The sequence below is a fragment of the Bemisia tabaci genome, chromosome 8 (assembly GCF_918797505.1).
Source record: "Bemisia tabaci chromosome 8, PGI_BMITA_v3".
NCBI lineage: Eukaryota > Metazoa > Arthropoda > Insecta > Hemiptera > Aleyrodidae > Bemisia > Bemisia tabaci.
This window is the reverse complement of record NC_092800.1, coordinates 7,856,317-7,872,844: the sequence shown is the minus strand read 5'-3', so window position 1 is coordinate 7,872,844 and position 16,528 is coordinate 7,856,317. Positions and strand designations below refer to the sequence as shown.

At 40.6% G+C, this 16,528-nt stretch overlaps 1 protein-coding gene across 1 annotated transcript in view; it reads left to right on the top strand.

The window, feature by feature from the left end:
• The first annotated feature begins 539 nt into the window (after window positions 1-539).
• LOC109040943 (plasmolipin) overlaps window positions 540-16,528 on the top strand; it is a 37,648-nt gene continuing 21,659 nt past the window's right edge. Inside the window, exon 1 of the mRNA XM_019057084.2 lies at window positions 540-678. The gene's annotated coding sequence lies outside the window, so the exon portion shown is untranslated. The remainder of the gene's footprint in view (window positions 679-16,528) is intronic.

Sequence of the window (16,528 nt, the reverse complement as noted above, 5' to 3'; positions counted from 1 at the left end):
GTCAAGAGCCGCTCAAAAAGCGAATTCCGTCGGCGAGTAAGCTCATTCCAACGGCAGATTTGCCGTGCTAAGGAAGAACGCCGTATGAGCCTTGAAACGTTGCCAAATTTCCTTCGATAAAAACCGAATTCACTGGGAATAATATGATTATTTTTTTCGAAATTTTCAGTTTATTTCGTACGCACTGTAATCTAAAATATGTGAAAATTTTCGGGAAAAATATAAATGAATTCCGTAAAAAATGCATATTTTATCAAGGGAAATTTGGCAACTCTCGAAAGTTCATACGGCGTTCTTCTTAGAGAAGCCCGGAGCTTCAAAGCTCCCGCGGCGATGACGAAAGGGTCAGTCCGGTCCGGGCCCGAAATATCGTAAAGTTCGATCGCGGCAATAAACAGTCCCGGAGCCGGGCAGGGGGGAGGGGGGCTGTTGCGTGCTGGTGCGTGGCGGTGGGGATGGGGTACGGACGCGGGTGGGGGGACGGGGGGTTCGGGCGCTGGGGGGCGCGGGGCGGATGGCTGTGGCGCCTCCAAGTCGAAAAACCTTCGACCGGCCCGCGAAGACCGCGGCGGCGAGAGTGAGAGCCGGAGTTGGGTACAGTCCGTGGTGCGCGTGTGGTGCAACAGTTCGCTCGCTCAGTGACGCCTATGTGAACGGACCTCGGTCGCCGACCCAAAGGTAAACAATAACATTGCTTTCTTGGGGGTGTTCGGGGGTGCGTGGGGTTATGTGGGGCGGTCCATCTCTTGGTGAACGTCTTTCGGTTAACTCTGAATAAAATGTGATAAATTAATGACCGCTTTTCATAATGGAAGAAAAGGAAGTTATAAGGAAGTGGAGGAATCATGTCGTCGTTTCTTGTTGTTGAGGGTGTTGAAGGGGTGCAAATGGTTATGTGGGGTGGTCCATCTTAGGGTGAACATCCCTCTGTTTTAAATCCGAATAAACTTTTAAAGATTTTCAGAAAAGAAAGTCGTCTTTCCCGGAGGAAGGAACGTAACACAATTCCGAGGTTGCAAAATGGGCGTGTAAACAGGGTACTTATGAATTAAATCAGTATGCAACATGTTGTTCTCTTTTTAAAATTTCACGAGAAAAACAAATCACACAACGGGTATTCTAGAAATGTACTCCTAAACAAGACATAATGTTTACAATTAACGTTGGTTCAATGGAATAAATACATATGACGTCAGCTGGATCATCTAACTTCCATGTCAGCTGCGTTGAAAATATTTATAATATTTCGTTCAGGACCTGATATCCGAACTTCCATTCGCGCGAATCGTTTTCTGTGTAAAATTTTAAAGAGAAATCATGTGTTTTCCTGTTGTAGTTCAAATATTGTCTAGTGGCCCATTAATTAAAAAAAATCGATTTTTTACAAGAATGTGCCATGCTATCTTTGCCCAAACTTTTTCTGAATGTTGTATCAGTGGTCACTGAACTTTTTTCTGCACTTACCACATAATACATATCAGCAGACCTCTTGCAGGTTCTGAATCAGCGTGGTTCCCCTTCGTTGAATATAGCTTAGTTGTCGCCCACGTTATCACCGTCAGTCAGCAGCAACGCTATTAAAAATAATCTATCACTACTTTCCCTCAAAGCAAATTTGTGTTTTAACGAGGTAACATTTTCACCACCGAATGCGACATGTACGTTTAACACATGGACTAATGAAATCTGTTTTCGCGCCAAGAAAGGTCGCATAGCATGATTTGGCGTCGGTACCCGGTGTCGACACATGAGGTTTTAAAACGTTTACATCACAAGATATAGGTATTGAGAAAGTTGAGGAATCGTCTGTTTTGGTCCATTGACACGATGATTAATAATACCAACTTTTTTACATATCTATTTAACCTGCATAACCTTTTTTTAGTAGTATCAATCAATGAATCCGAATGCAACCAACCCAACAAAACGGATTGATGTCGTTAAAAACAAGTTATTTTTTTTATTTTTTTTTATTTTATTTTTTATTTTTACATAACATACATAAAGCCACCATATGGGGCTATTGTACTAGTCAACATGGTATTTAGTTACAAAAAAGACGTTAAAACAAATTTATCTTATAATAAATATATAACCTGCAATAACAGCAAGTTGGAAAACAGAGAGAGTGAATACCGTGAGTTATCAATACTAGAACATTAAGTTAGGAAGTTAAGCAGTGGTGAAAAACTCAGAGAGATCTTGAAAGGATTCAGCCAAGAGAAACGATTTCAAATGTGAAAAAAATTTGCTGATCTCTGAGTTCTTAAAGTGAAGTCTAATATTTAGAGGGAGAGCATTGAACAGCTGAATAGAAGCAAACTTAACACTGTTTTCAGAAATTTTGTACTTGGTGGAATTGTTGGGGATGAAGAAGTGTCTGCTGTTGTAGTTGTGTGTGGGAAATGAATCAGCCGACTTTATTATTTCTCCTTCTACTGCATATTTAATACATTCATACATTCAAGTTATTCTCTTTTTTCCATCGATACAGATCTTATTGGTTTCCCATTTTTTATTAATATACATACGAACATTCCAAAAGTTTTAAAAACTGAAACTCATTTGAATTTGTGGATTGTTTTTAAACGAAATAAAACAGTGTAGCTGTAGGAGAGCACAGCGTCGAGTAAAAGTTCGTCAAACATGTCTATTAGCATTTAATTTTAAAACTCAAGGAATTTTAAGTTTCCCCCTTTACTTTCCCTACGGAATTTAAGTTAATTTAAATCAACACAGGGCATCAGATCATCAGTTTGTGCTTGAAACCTAATATTGGGTCGGTTGGGTCACTTAATATTTTTTTCACACCCAACCGAGTCTCGATGTCTGAACAAGTGGCGTGACGTGCTTTGCGATGTATCGATTGATCTGTCATTTAAACCGAAGTAAAAGGATCGATAAACATGGTGTTCGTATCGAACACACTAAGATCAGATTTTTTATCATAGCTTCAATGGGAAAATATCGATAATCGATCATTCACGCTTCGCCACTGGTCTGAACGACCACATTTAGTGACATATGGCCCTGTCAATTCTCACTTGCTTTGGTATCCGGCAGCCGACACATTTAATCGGATTTGGGAGCAAAGATTCTAATCCGTCGGTACATTTCAATGGAATGTTAAATGCCGCTGCGTTTGTGAAATGAACTGAAATGTCGACCCGTGCCCAGAGGTTGGAATACTGTTTGATGGACCGATTCAGCTTCCAAGCGCTACAACTGGTTTCGAAGTTTCACATCAAGTTCCCCGCAGCAGCCAGCGGTAGGCGAAGAAAGTCCTCCAGCACAGCGGCGATTCCTGAAAGCTGGCAACACAGCTATAATTCCTCCATTTAAATGAACGTTAAACAATCGATTTTCGGTGGGGCAGCCCTCAGCTCCTGAAATCGATATTTTTTTATAGATTTAAATGAAGGAAATGTAGTATTGCTAACTTGCAAAATCGCCACTGCTCTACGTTAAATGTTTTGAAGATCTCCGACTTTACTCACCTCCGAAAAATTAGTCAGTGCTTCTTTTAATGCGCAAGATAATTTGTACAAGTTTTTGTCTTATCATTATTTTGAAACCCTCTTCAAGGAATCTAAGGTGGTAGATTCTCTTGCTCAGCCTAGAGGAAAACTTACTACTCGCATGTTCTTAGTGTCAAGAGTCTACACGTTTCTGCGTGTAGATGCGCTCCAGTGGGCTGACTTTTGATATTGATAGATGAAGTGGTAGACAAAGATCGAAGGGAAAATGAAGCAATCCTATTGATCGAAATGGCTGGCTGTCATTGACTAAGATTGAAATGATGGAAAGCTGTTGGGTCTTCCATAGGCTGCCTTTGGTTAGTTTATCGCCTCTTAAATTTAGTCTATTAGTAGCCCCTTTATCACTTGCAACCACTTGCTTCCACCAATAGGATCGATACGTTTTCTCCTCGTCTTCTTTGTCTATCGCTTTGTCTATTGATTTTAATAATCAGCACATACGTATGGGAAACGTCGAATACAATAATTGTAACGTTTCCCCTCTGACGTAAGGGCATATGCCGGTTTCCACGTGAGCCCTGTTCTCCATATATCTTTATACTTTCCGGGGCTCATGTTGAAATAGACCCCTCAAATTGAAGAGGCCACGATAAGAGGCCACTTCCCATTTTTAATTTCGGCTACCTCAAAGAGAAAACAACTCCATCGAGGACGTTTTTCCATCCCGACGAAGTAAATTTCAATGGACTAGAAACGGCTTTGGAGTGTTTTGGAATATGAAGTCAGGATGGACGTCACATTTATCATAAATACCAGGAAAAATGACGTCATCTTGTGACGCTCTCCTCCTCCGCTTGGCAGTTTGGCGGGCGACGGAAGGGTCGACGAGAAAGGTCGACACTGGTTTATTCCAGAGCCAGGCTCCATCAGTCCTTATTCGGTGTTTATTTCACGGTCGTGGATTTACAGCTTGCAAGAGGAAGTCGTCAACTCGGGCCGGAAAATCTCTAATTCACACCATTCCGCATTGTATTTACGATAGTTCCGTGACGGAATTGGCAACGCTGCTCTTCCCGTTGCATGTTGCCAGCTGGAACTAAACCTTTGGACCTATGTTCTGTTGAATAATGTATCGAAACTGTTGGTCATTTGTAGGGATTATTCTGTCGAAATCAATCGGAAAAGAGGGGTAAAAATTCAATCGATTGACTTACTTTCTCATTGCAGGAATTATTGCACCGATGGTGAGGGGTGAGGGTAGATCGATACTTGTATCGATGCTATATTGAAAATACCATACCACGTGTCTCAATTTACGACGTTTAAGACTTCCTATCAAATACTATTTTTTACAAAGAAAACCTCTTAACGTCAGTTATTGAAAACTTCCGTGATTTTCCTTCTCTCTGCGAGGAATACTTTGGACAAACTTTAAAGAATGAAATTGATTTGTTCTCTGTCAACAAAATAAAATGGGAGCGGAGATTTTGAAACACCGCAAACGAGATACGTGGTTTGGTAGTTTCACCGTCCATGTCGTTTGAGGAATTTCTGAATTTCCGCAATTTCAGGAGCAAACTAACATATACAAATACACAGAGCGCCATTATTTATCATACAATTTGTTTTTATTTAAAATCAGAATTTAAACTCAAACACCATAATATATTATGAATTCTCGGCTGGGCATGATATATCCAAACCTTATTTCGTATATTCTTCCATTATTTTCCGCTCAGTGCATTTCATTTTAGTGTCGAGTTCGTTTTTAGGAAAGCATCTCAGTTTTTTAGAATCGCATTAAAAATCTGTTCGACAGAAGCGTTCAAATAGTTGACCAAAATAGTCGTGACGGTAGAGGAAAACACTAATTGCACCCGTACTCTTTCGCGAAAGCAGTGGGCAAATCTCATATTTCGCCTGCAAAATGGAGCATATGCAACCTGGCCCACCGCGGAGTTCAAATAGTTGTATTTTGGGTTCAAACCCAACTTCATCTATTCTTCCGAGTTCCTTTTTCGGAAAGCATCTCAGTTTGTTAGAATCGCATTAAAAATCTGTTCGACAGAAGCGTTCAAATAGTTGACCAAAATAGTCGTTACGGTAGAGGAAAACACTAATTGCACCCGTATACTCTATCGCGAAAGCCGTGGGCAAATCTCACATTTCGCCTGCAAAATGGAGCGTATGCAACCCGGCCCACGCGGAGTTCAAATAGTTGCATGTTGAGTTCAAACCTAACTTCGTATATTCTACCATTGTTCTTCACGTTGTTTTGAGTTGAAAGAGCGATCGGTCATCTATTATGTTAAAGGAAGTCTCAGATTTTATGAAATGCTAAGGATGAAGATTCTTAATTCATTCATGAATTGTGATTGAAGTGCAATTAATATAAAGCAAATGGAAACTTACATTTCAAATGTGGAATTTCAATGAAATTTATGAATCAGATAGTGGATCAAGACTCGCGACCGAAACTTCTAGGGCATATTTTTTCAATAACTGGTAACGATTTTTTGAACATGTCACAAATTCACATTAATTTGTTCGTTTTTGAGAAGATGAATTTGAAGTGAAGAAAGAAGTAATCGAGCAAAAAAGAAAAAAGAAAAGAAAAAAAAACTAGGTACAGGATGCCAAATGCTGGGTGCAGTTCAATCAAGAAAGGTGTGGATTATTTTGAGTTTTTTTTTTTTAGTTTTTTTTTACCTATTTTTATTATCTGCAAATTCTGTAGTCCATTAGAGGCAATGAGGTACAAAATGATGAACCGACTAAATTCTTGAATTATTACGGTTACAGTGCCAGTGCACGCTCGCTAATTCAAGGCCCTTTAATTCGAAAAGCTCTATAGTTCGAAGGCGAGGCTGATCCACTTGAAAAAACCCTTTACTTCGAAATTTTTTGCCACCGCTCTTTGTAACTCGAAATCTCGCCAATTCGAAAACCCTTTAATTCGGAAAAAAACCTCGGCCCATTGAATTTCGAATTAGCAAGCGTGCGCTGTATTGAAAATCAAAAATAGCTTTCATGAAAAAATTCAAATCATAACATTAAAATTACTCAATTCTTCACGTCTAATCCTCTTGAAATGGTAAAAATACATCCAAGAAAGTCAACGCATAAATCTCGTCGTTAGTTATTCGACGTAGATCCATTCGATCAATCTACGTATTGATTTTTCAGCAGAGTATTTTTAGGCATGCCGCGGCACAGATTGACGCAAGTCTAGCGTGAGAGAACCTTTCACATTTCAAGAGTTTCCCTCGCCGTGTTTGATGACCCCAAGTTAATGGAAGGTGAGCAGTGGCATGGCGTGAATTGCGATATATCGATTGTAATGCCATTTAAACCTATGGAAAATGATCGATAAACAGGGTGTTCGCAGCGACCACCTTAATAATCGATCCTTTTCCATAGGTTTAAATGGAAATCAATCGATATATCGCAAAGCACGCCGCGCCACTGAAGGTGAGCAAAACAGAGCAAGGGTTGGGGGCGTAGCGAGGGGGTGCTTTTACACGGGCGGGGCTCCGAAGAAATTTGTAAATCATTCTTTTCCCAGGGCTTGTCAAATTGCGGGAAATCTAGGTTTACGCTCCTTGGCTTTTCTCTCAAATGAGTTCATTACGTGTTCCTCGCTTGTCGGCCGCGGCCTTTTTACAAGCTTTTTTTATTGTTCGTCCGCTGACAGGTCACTATCGGGGAGGCTTACTTTGTTGTCTTAGCGCGTTGTCGGGTATGATTGAAATCATCCAGATTTTTCACGCACTATGGACTCATTTGGTAGTGACGTCATCGTCATGACAGCAATGCCCTCTACGATCAAGTCCCTTTCAGTTCAAGTCAAAGATAACCTATCTCCCTCGATCTCATTCGACCTCTTTACACCGCCCGTCGCTTCCGGACGAAGAAGCGTAAATCCATTCCAAGGTTACAAAATTGGCTCAAACGATTCAAATCGCATCCATAGACATCCCCTCCTCCTTGTAACGCACCCGTAACGAAGGCTTAGATCCTCTCTCCTCCCTCTCAAAGGGCTACGTATTTCATGAACGATCCCTACTTCTCGCAAGAATCAAGCAAGTGAAATGAAGTTGAAATACAAACTCCTCTTTTGCACCTCTTAAAAATTCCGAAAAAGTGCGTTCTGTAATTTAGAGACGGCCCCTTTGTGTACTGAAAAAAAAACTCCGGGCATGAAAGCCGTTTTTACGGGCTATAGAATAGACATACCGTCCGCGTTCCGAGCTCAGAGGCCGTGAGTTCCGGGCGAAGCACCCGGAGCAGTCTAAGCTACAGCTCCAGCACCCGAAACTTCCAGCCTCTGAGCCCGGAACGGACGGTATGTCCATGTAGCCCGTAACTTTTTTTTTTCAGTGTGAAAATTCAGTGTAACAAAACGCTCAAAATTTTCGTGTAATTTATTTCCTTCTTAAGTTTACTTTAGTGCACACAATTGTTTGCTTAAAATGGCGAAAAACCATGAACAAAAAAAAACATTAAAAACAAGAACAGCAACAACAACCACTCCACCACCACCACCATACCATCCACAACAATAACTTTAAATCAACCACAACAACTTTACAACCACAACAACTTTAAATCCTTCCTGATGGAAGGTGGGTAGAAGAGCTGATGTTATGCTTCGCTGCGGTTCCGGCTCTCTCTTTCCCTAACTTAATCCTTTCTTTGATATGTCTTATTTTATTGTACTTAGAGTAGTTAGCCTTTATACTCTCTTTCTGTACTATGTTTCAGCAATAAAGGAAAATTGGAATAAAAAAAAAAACCACAACAACAAATTACAACAATTGATGACCCATTTTTAATCATAACTGCATTCCCGCATGGTGCGTACGATGGGTAATACTCAAGACCGACCGATAATCACTCCACATGCATATTTAACCCACACCGTTCCGTGTTCCCACGAGCCTCAACCCGCGAGTACAACACAATGGAATACCCGAAAATTCTCCCGTGCACCAACAAGTGCGCGAAGGGCGGCCGACTCCACACACACCCATCCCTCGTGTGTCTGGAAACAATGCCTCGGAAGGGGGGTGGTGGTGGTAATAAAAACGAGGACAGGAGGCCAAGTTGTAATGCAGCTCCGTTGCCAGATTTTTCCGACGCAGATTTTTTCGTGAAACTGAATGACGTGGAAAGGGATCCCCGGTTGCATTTTTACAACGCGGTCGGTCCGAGGACTACCTTGATGTAAGCGGCTATCGCGACGTCCATCAGGTGGGCGAAGTACGAGAAAAAGGCAGCCGGGGGGAGGGGGGCGAAGAGAGGCACGCCCGCCCGTTCTTTATTTCCGTTTCCTCCGATGCTCACTCCTAATCAGCCCGCGGTGTTGCCAACCCCGCTTGTTTTTTTTTATTTATTAATTTGTGTTTCTTCCTAAAAAAATTGGAGACCCTCCACTGGCCTCTTCGCGACAGGTGGAAGCTTTTACTTTCGGGGACTCAACACTTCCTTATAGACAATTATAAGTCAGCAACGGTCTTTTTACCCGCCAGGAAAATGATGAGCTTCAGGTGACGTCATAAGCCACACCAGTTTCACAAACTTCGGTTTGTTTACAAAACGAAAATCTCAACAAGTTGTTAAACATCCACCTAGTAGGTAGGTCAACAGATGAATGTTGAAGTCCCGAAAGGAGAGGCTTCTACTATTGCCAAGATACCAGAGGAGGGTCTCTTGTTTCTGAAAAAAATACAAAAATACAAAGCCGGCTAGGTTTGTTTTGTGGTCAGCGATTCTTACTCTAGGTCAATAGGCCTCGGGTGGGGATGGCGATTTATTCGAATAGTAAATCGATTTCGGGAAATCAATTTGATTTTCGGTAAAAAATCGATTCTATTTTAAAATCGGGTGGAAAAAGTCGATTTTAGAATAAAATCGATTTTTTTCGAAATGCATTTAAAACCCTCAAAAATCCAAGTTCGGCGCCAAAAACATCTTTACTACCAAAACTGAACTTGAAATGAAACTCGGGTATTACAGGCTTTATATGACACATCAAGTCGGAACTTTCGATTTTTTTTCAATAATTCGATTTCGGCTTAAAATCGATTCCAATTTTTAATCGATCTCAAAAAATCAACTCGATTTAATCGATTTTTTTGCGCCAAAAATCGTCATCTTTGGTCCCGGGTGCCGATTCTGGTAGTGGCGACAAATTTCCACAAAAATGACGAGTGGATCAGCTAACAGATTCTACTCGGCCTTATTCCCCAAAAATTTGAAAACCCAAAGCATGCATGCACCAATCCCTCGATATGATGGAAAGATGATGATGATTTCAAGGCATGCAAAATCCATATCATACGTTTTAATCATCAGAATACGATTTCACGATATCGAACTTAACCATTCCCTCTCATCCCGTATTCCCGTGGCAACAGCGACCCGGGCAACAAAAGAACCGGGTCGGGCGATCGCGTCCGCCCGCGCGCTCGCGTTTGATCGTAGCCGCGCGTCGCGCCGCGCCGTCGACGTGATATGCGCCGCGATGCGCTATGCTCGTGCGCAGAATCATTACACTGTAAACAGACCCCCTTGCCCCCCGCCTTTCATGAAATAGAGTCCCCCTCGAGTCCCTGTCAATCACGGCTATTGTCACGGGCTCCGTCTTGGGGTCCGCCCGGCGCATCGTTATGGATAATCACCTGGATCACCGCCGAATTCGCCCGGAAATTCGGCCGCTCGGCTCGTGAGGTATGTATTTTCACGATGAATCGATCTGCCGTGATAGTAAGTGCATGCCGGGATGAACCTCGAGACACATAAAAGCGTGTGCTAATCATGGCTCATATAGAAATGCACTTACTGCTCTCTTCGCTATCCGGCGGCGATGGCGCGATCGGGGCAGTCACCCCGACCCGACGAGTGCGTGTCGGTGTGTCTGTGCGTACACCGCACCGTGAGAATAATCAGAAATTTTACCGTGCTTAGGAAGAGCGCCGTATGAGGAATCAAGGTTTGCCAAATTTCCCCAGATAAACTTGTATTTTTAAGGAAAGTTAGTTATGCACATCCTTCCTTAAAATTTTCAGATCTATCGGATCGAATTTTGAACAAGACTGTCTAAAAAATTTGGAAAAAAAATTTCACAATTTTTCCATCAAATTCGATTTATATTGAAGGAAATATGACAACGCTTGAAGGATCAGGTTTTTCCTTAGCGCGGCAGAACATGATATTTAAGTTTTCCTCGTTGCTGAGGTTAATCTCCGTTCGGAGTTCGTGGTTAGTTTGACTCCGGAGTCAGCAATTATTTCAAATGGATGGCGTCAGTTTTCGGTCATATTCTATAATGTGTTCAATAAGCTTACAGGCTTATTGAAGAAGAACTCGTCTGTTCAGGGAATAAGCTTGCACTGTCAAAAATGGGACGTTTACCCCATAGGCAGATCCAAGCGGGGTGTAGGGGATGTGCAACCCCCCTCCACCCTCCCGTTCGCCCAAAAAAAGGAGGGGGAAGAAAGGGAAGAAAATGGAAAGAAGAAAAAAGGAACCTTATATATTTTGGTAAATGTTCATAACGAAATCAATTCAAACTCCAGGCGTTTGAATCCTTGCAATTCCAAATGCGCCCCGACCTAATTTTTATTAGCAGTCTTACGCCATTTTTCACATAGCGCCATTTTTCACGGTGTAGGTCGAAAATCACATAACTCATTTGCGGTATCTGAAAATCTCCGCCTCTATGTTATTTTTTTAAAGGAGAACAAATTGACATCATTCCTTGAAGTTTATGCAAAATTTTCTTCGCGCAGAGAGGAAAAATCACGGCAGTTTTAAAGAATTGCCGTTGAGTAGTTTTGTGTTTAAAAAATAAAGTATGACGAGAAAATCTGCGACGTCGCAAACCGAGTTATGGGATTCACGACTCACACCGTTGATAGGTCTCTTTTCAAAAAATAAAGATGAGACAGATTGTGAGTTGCCTTACGCGATTCAATTGTGGTAATTTAATGTTTGGCGGTGTGTATCTGGAATTGACAAAATAAAAAAGCAAACCTCTCCGAGGTTGCATGGCATAAATTATAATGACCAAAAATTAATGGTTCTGCGTACCAATCATAATGAACGTGAGAAAAACAGCTGCAATGCTAAGAGCGATGGCCTCAGTTATTGCCAGGAGACACTACTACATTCAAGTTTTGAATTTCTCGTTCAAATAATTTTACTCAATCATATTTGATTGATAGGTACTCGTAGTTCGACGAAATAAGCCGAATTGGTAGGCTTGCTTGTTTCCGGTTACATGTGTAAGGGTGTAAGGATATCCGAGAAAAATTGACTTGGAGTCGAGATTCCTTGAAATGTGGGAATTTGGCGACACGAGCTACTGCATCTAGCACACGGTCACACACCAAACATTACCGAAACTGGAGCCTCGATGCAAGATTAGTTCGGCGCTGTCATGTTTTACGTCAAAACTTCCCTATTTGAACGAATGACACTAATCCAGCAATGACTACAGCGCATCTTACTGAAAGAATTACTAAAAAAAACAAGCAGTGAACTCCAACACAATGTGTTGATAAGGCGCGTCATTAACTCGCACATATCAACCCTTTAGTTTTCATTTACAGAGATTTCAAAATAGGCAAACAGCATAAAAAGAGAATTCACGATCCAACACTGCGAGGTCAAAGACGCACCTTGACGAGACCGTGTATTGTGAAAGTAGAAAGCTATTCGATCGAATTTAAGTTTTTTGATCTGCCTCAAGCAAAATCTTATCAGATTCTTGAAGAAAAGTGCTACGGAATAATTTAAGCGAAGAAAGGAAAAATTCTGTCGAACTCCTAGAAGATAAAGTCGATTTAAAGGTATTTTGGGGCTAAAATACCCAAATCACCGGTAGTAAAAATCCCGTTATATTATTGAAAAGAAATTGACTCGATATAAATGCAATTGCATTAAATACGTCTTGATTTTGTTATTTTAAACGTCTTTCCATGCAAAGAAGTTCAACCATGTCGTTGCTTTATTCATTCATGAATTGAAAGTAAGCAATCTACATCCGAAAATCTACTGATTTGCCGTAAAAAATTGCAGAAACTTGATATACCAGGTCGATGCACCCACTCGTTGAATTTACCAACCAATTTTGTGAGTGCAAATGTGTAAGAATCAATATGCTATAGTCATTTTGGGTGCATTTATTTTTCATGAAACAATAATAATTTCAATCCCGAAAAACCATCAATTTTCCGTATAAAATCGAAAAAATCAAAATATGTCAACTCCCCGACGTGAAAATTAGATTCTACGTATGTAAAATGTAAATACTTATGTATCGATATGCTGAACAGAACTATGTGTGGACAGTCAGAAGCCCGCGGCAACATTAATTCAACAGAAAAACTGTAAAAATTAGATAGGATTTTAGCCGCTTTGCCCGCCTCTCCTCGCTACTTACAACAAACCGTTCTTATACTCATCTCAAAATTTTTCTCAGAGCTTTGGGTTATTATCAGCTTCCATTTAAACTCCGGTTCGATGGCCGAATCGGCTGCAAAAAAAGCAAGCCACTGTTGAGGGGTTCTATGAGAAATTCGTGATATTATATCGGCTCTCAGGAAATCACCCCATGGCTAAAATTGGTGGTATAAATGTTTAAGTGCTTAAAATAATCGTATTCAAGAAACTAAGGAATTAAACTATGGAGTCAATTTCTTTTTAATAATATAACGAATTTACTACCGGTGATTTAGCTATTATAGCCCCAGAATACTTTTAAAGCGCCTTTGCGTTCCAGAATCTCGACGGAATTTTTTTTTTTTTTTTTCTTGCTTAAACGATTCAAGAAACATTGTAGTTAAAATATAAAGATTTTTCGATTTGGACGTATGAAAAATGTTTAACTCGTTCAGGCACACCGTGTATTGTATGGAGTACTGCTGTTATTCGACCGTTGTCTTCAGGTCAAAATTCTTACAAAGAAGCCCCTTGCAAGAGGCAAATTTTTTGTAATTTCTCCCAGTTTTTTCAGCGTTAGGTATATAAATGAATTGTTTGTCAAATTTTGAGGTCAATTATATTTAATTGTAATTATACTTTCTTTTTTCCCCTTCATTTTATTTTTCGTATCGAGGAGTCGAGGTTTTGTTGATTTCTTCGGATTTCGATTACTGTAACTTCTCTTCTATTCGGCCGATTTTTATGAATGAGGTCTCTTTTTATTTGTGTTTTAACGGAGAGTAAGGAAAAAATTGCTAAATACATGCGAAACAATTTTTTTTGAAAATTGGATGAATCCTAGCGTGACGGTGAAATGGTTAATGAAGCGTGAGTAATTGGGGTACGGGTATCGGCCGCGTTGGGACCCAAGGCCCATTGTTCTTCGTGACGCCGACGCAGTGATCAGGAGCGTGGGGACGAGAGGGGCTTAGTGGACTCCTGTATGAGCCACGTTTAGCAAATGGTCTAATGAGTCTCGAGGCTCATCACAGATTGCACTTACCACTATCCTGGTGCCCCGGCTATCAGAGCAAGGAGTACCAACTTTTGAAAAGGATAACAGTGTTGTGGAGATATGTCAAAGCAACGTTGTGAACAAAACGGAGTGAGTGAAATTCTCATTCAAGGAGTGCCGAACTGGTCAGCCATCCTCGAATCAGTTCGCTTGCTTCCGCTTATATATGCATATTTTAAATCAGCGCGCCCCATTCTAAGGTTTTTTTAAAAAAAACCAAGAAACGTAGACTCTTGGTATTTATTACACATAAACTAGCGAGCCCCAGAATGAGAAACAAATTTTAATCATTATTATTGACGGATTAGTAAACTTTTTACACGCTTTGGAAAATCTCAGAAGTTCGCGGTAGTCACTTTTCGGTAAGGAACTAGGGGACTCGGTTATTGTATCGAGGGGGGGGTCGAAACGATCGCAAAGGCGGTATACTACGTATACGCGCCAAAAAGTTACTGGTTTAATCTGGCTACGGTATCAAATGAACTGCATTTAAGTTACAGTGATCATCCACCACATTTTTAAGACTCTGCGACGAGTTTTAAAAAGAAAAAAATATTATTTTTTTTCAAAATTTGAAGCCTTACGGGGGATAATAACACTATGCATTTTCTTTTTCTTTTAACCAAAAAGAGAAAAAAAAAAAAAAAAAAAAAAAAAAAAAATGGTTTTTTCTTAGTGGCGGAGAGTGTTATAAAGGAAATGAGCAACGTTAGTCGTTGACTGTTGTAGCCACTTTCGGCGGTGTTAACGGATGCTTGTGTTTCCGATCTGTGTTCATGCCGCTCAACTGTCAGTGCAGATAGTTAAGCATATTGCGGATGTTTTAATAAGTAGAATGAAACCGCTCATACTGTGTCCTCGGCATCCATCATCATTTGTTCCACAAAAAATTGACAGATTCGTTTTTCAGATGTGCAACACGGTCATTCATCGATCATGAATAGTCGCATCAAATTGTTCCAGCCAGTAAGAAGGGTAACGCGCCTTCACTTATTTGTATATGCAATATGGCTATCCGCCGAGTGCGAATAGTTGCATGCAGGTATCGAGTTGTCAGGAACGTTACTTTAATTATTTCCGTCGATCAAAACTGTAAACCAGAGGTGCCTGACGATTCAATTTCGGAAATTTTCTTACCTCATGCTTATTTTAATTTATTCATTATTTTAGAGAGATCCCTTGTGAGTTGAATGGAAAATCAGTTTCTGCATGAGTTTTCAATGGAAAATTGTTTCTGGAATCATGAATAAAGAACATTTTGTTGAATTCTTTAGTTCTATTTTGTCTCATAAGAGGGTGGATGTACAGTTGTTTTCCTCCTCTCTAAATACCACTGTTTTAAGTCCCACACTTGACGGATCAATATCGTGAATGAATTTTCCTCAAAATTAAGTTTTCGAACAACAAATTCTAAACATTCTTTTTGTCAATTTTTATAGGGACCTAATATTTTAACGTAAATAAGGCAGACATCAAAGGACGCAATTAACAAGTTTATGGACAGAAAACACGTATTTTATCGTAGTTTGTTTCGCATGATGTTTGTCACAAATTTTGATCCTCAGAACTTCAATTTTTCCCAGCGTGACTTGACGTGACGTTTTGGCACGGCGCCAGTGGCGAGACGTGAATGATCCATTATCGATATTTCCCATTTGAATCTATGGTAAGTAATCGATTTTTAAGGCGTTACACCCTGTTGTCGATTCTTTTCCACAGGTTTAAATGACAGATCAATCGATTTATCGCAGAGCACGTCACTCCACTGCACGACGCGTTCGCGAGTCCCGCTCTCGTCAAGCATGCATTCTAGCCTTGCGTTCATTCATATAGCTACAGCGTTGTCAGAATATGCAAGAATATATATCTTATTTGTGTGAAACGCAGAGGCAGAAATAAAATGTTCAAAATTAGGCAGCCTCGAGCACACTGGCTTACTCATATCTGCCCACGCGCGCAAGTGTCAGATCGGCCCCAAAGCCGCAAAATATAACCCTCCGTGAGCGAAGAGATTAATCTGGATCCTTAGTGAAAGTTTAAACGCCTCTCGTGCTTGTGCCAAATGCGTGGAAATCAGTGGCTTGGTGTGCTTTGCGATAAATCGATTGATCTGCCATTTAAACCTACGAAAAGGATCGATAAACAGGGTGTTCGCAATGAACACCTTAATAATTGATTCTTTACCATCGCTTCAAATGGAGCATTGATCATTAACACCTCGCCACTGGTGGAAAGGGACTTGATCGTTTAGGAGAGGAGCACTGAAAAAAAATCGCTTCGATCCTGAGTTCAGACGTTTAAAAAATTCGACAAGAAAAACGTACTCTTGATTCACGCGGAATTTTTCTTGAATCGACAGCCTAGCCTCTTAATGAAAGCGGATTGTTTTGGATTCAAGCAAAACTCTGATTGAATCAAGGGTATTTTTTCTTGTCAAATTTTTTAAGAGTCCGGACTCCAGATCCGTTAGACTTTTTTTCCAGTGAGGTTGAAATTGCAGCAGGCGAGTCTAAGATTACGAGATTTTGTAAGTTAGACCAGAAAA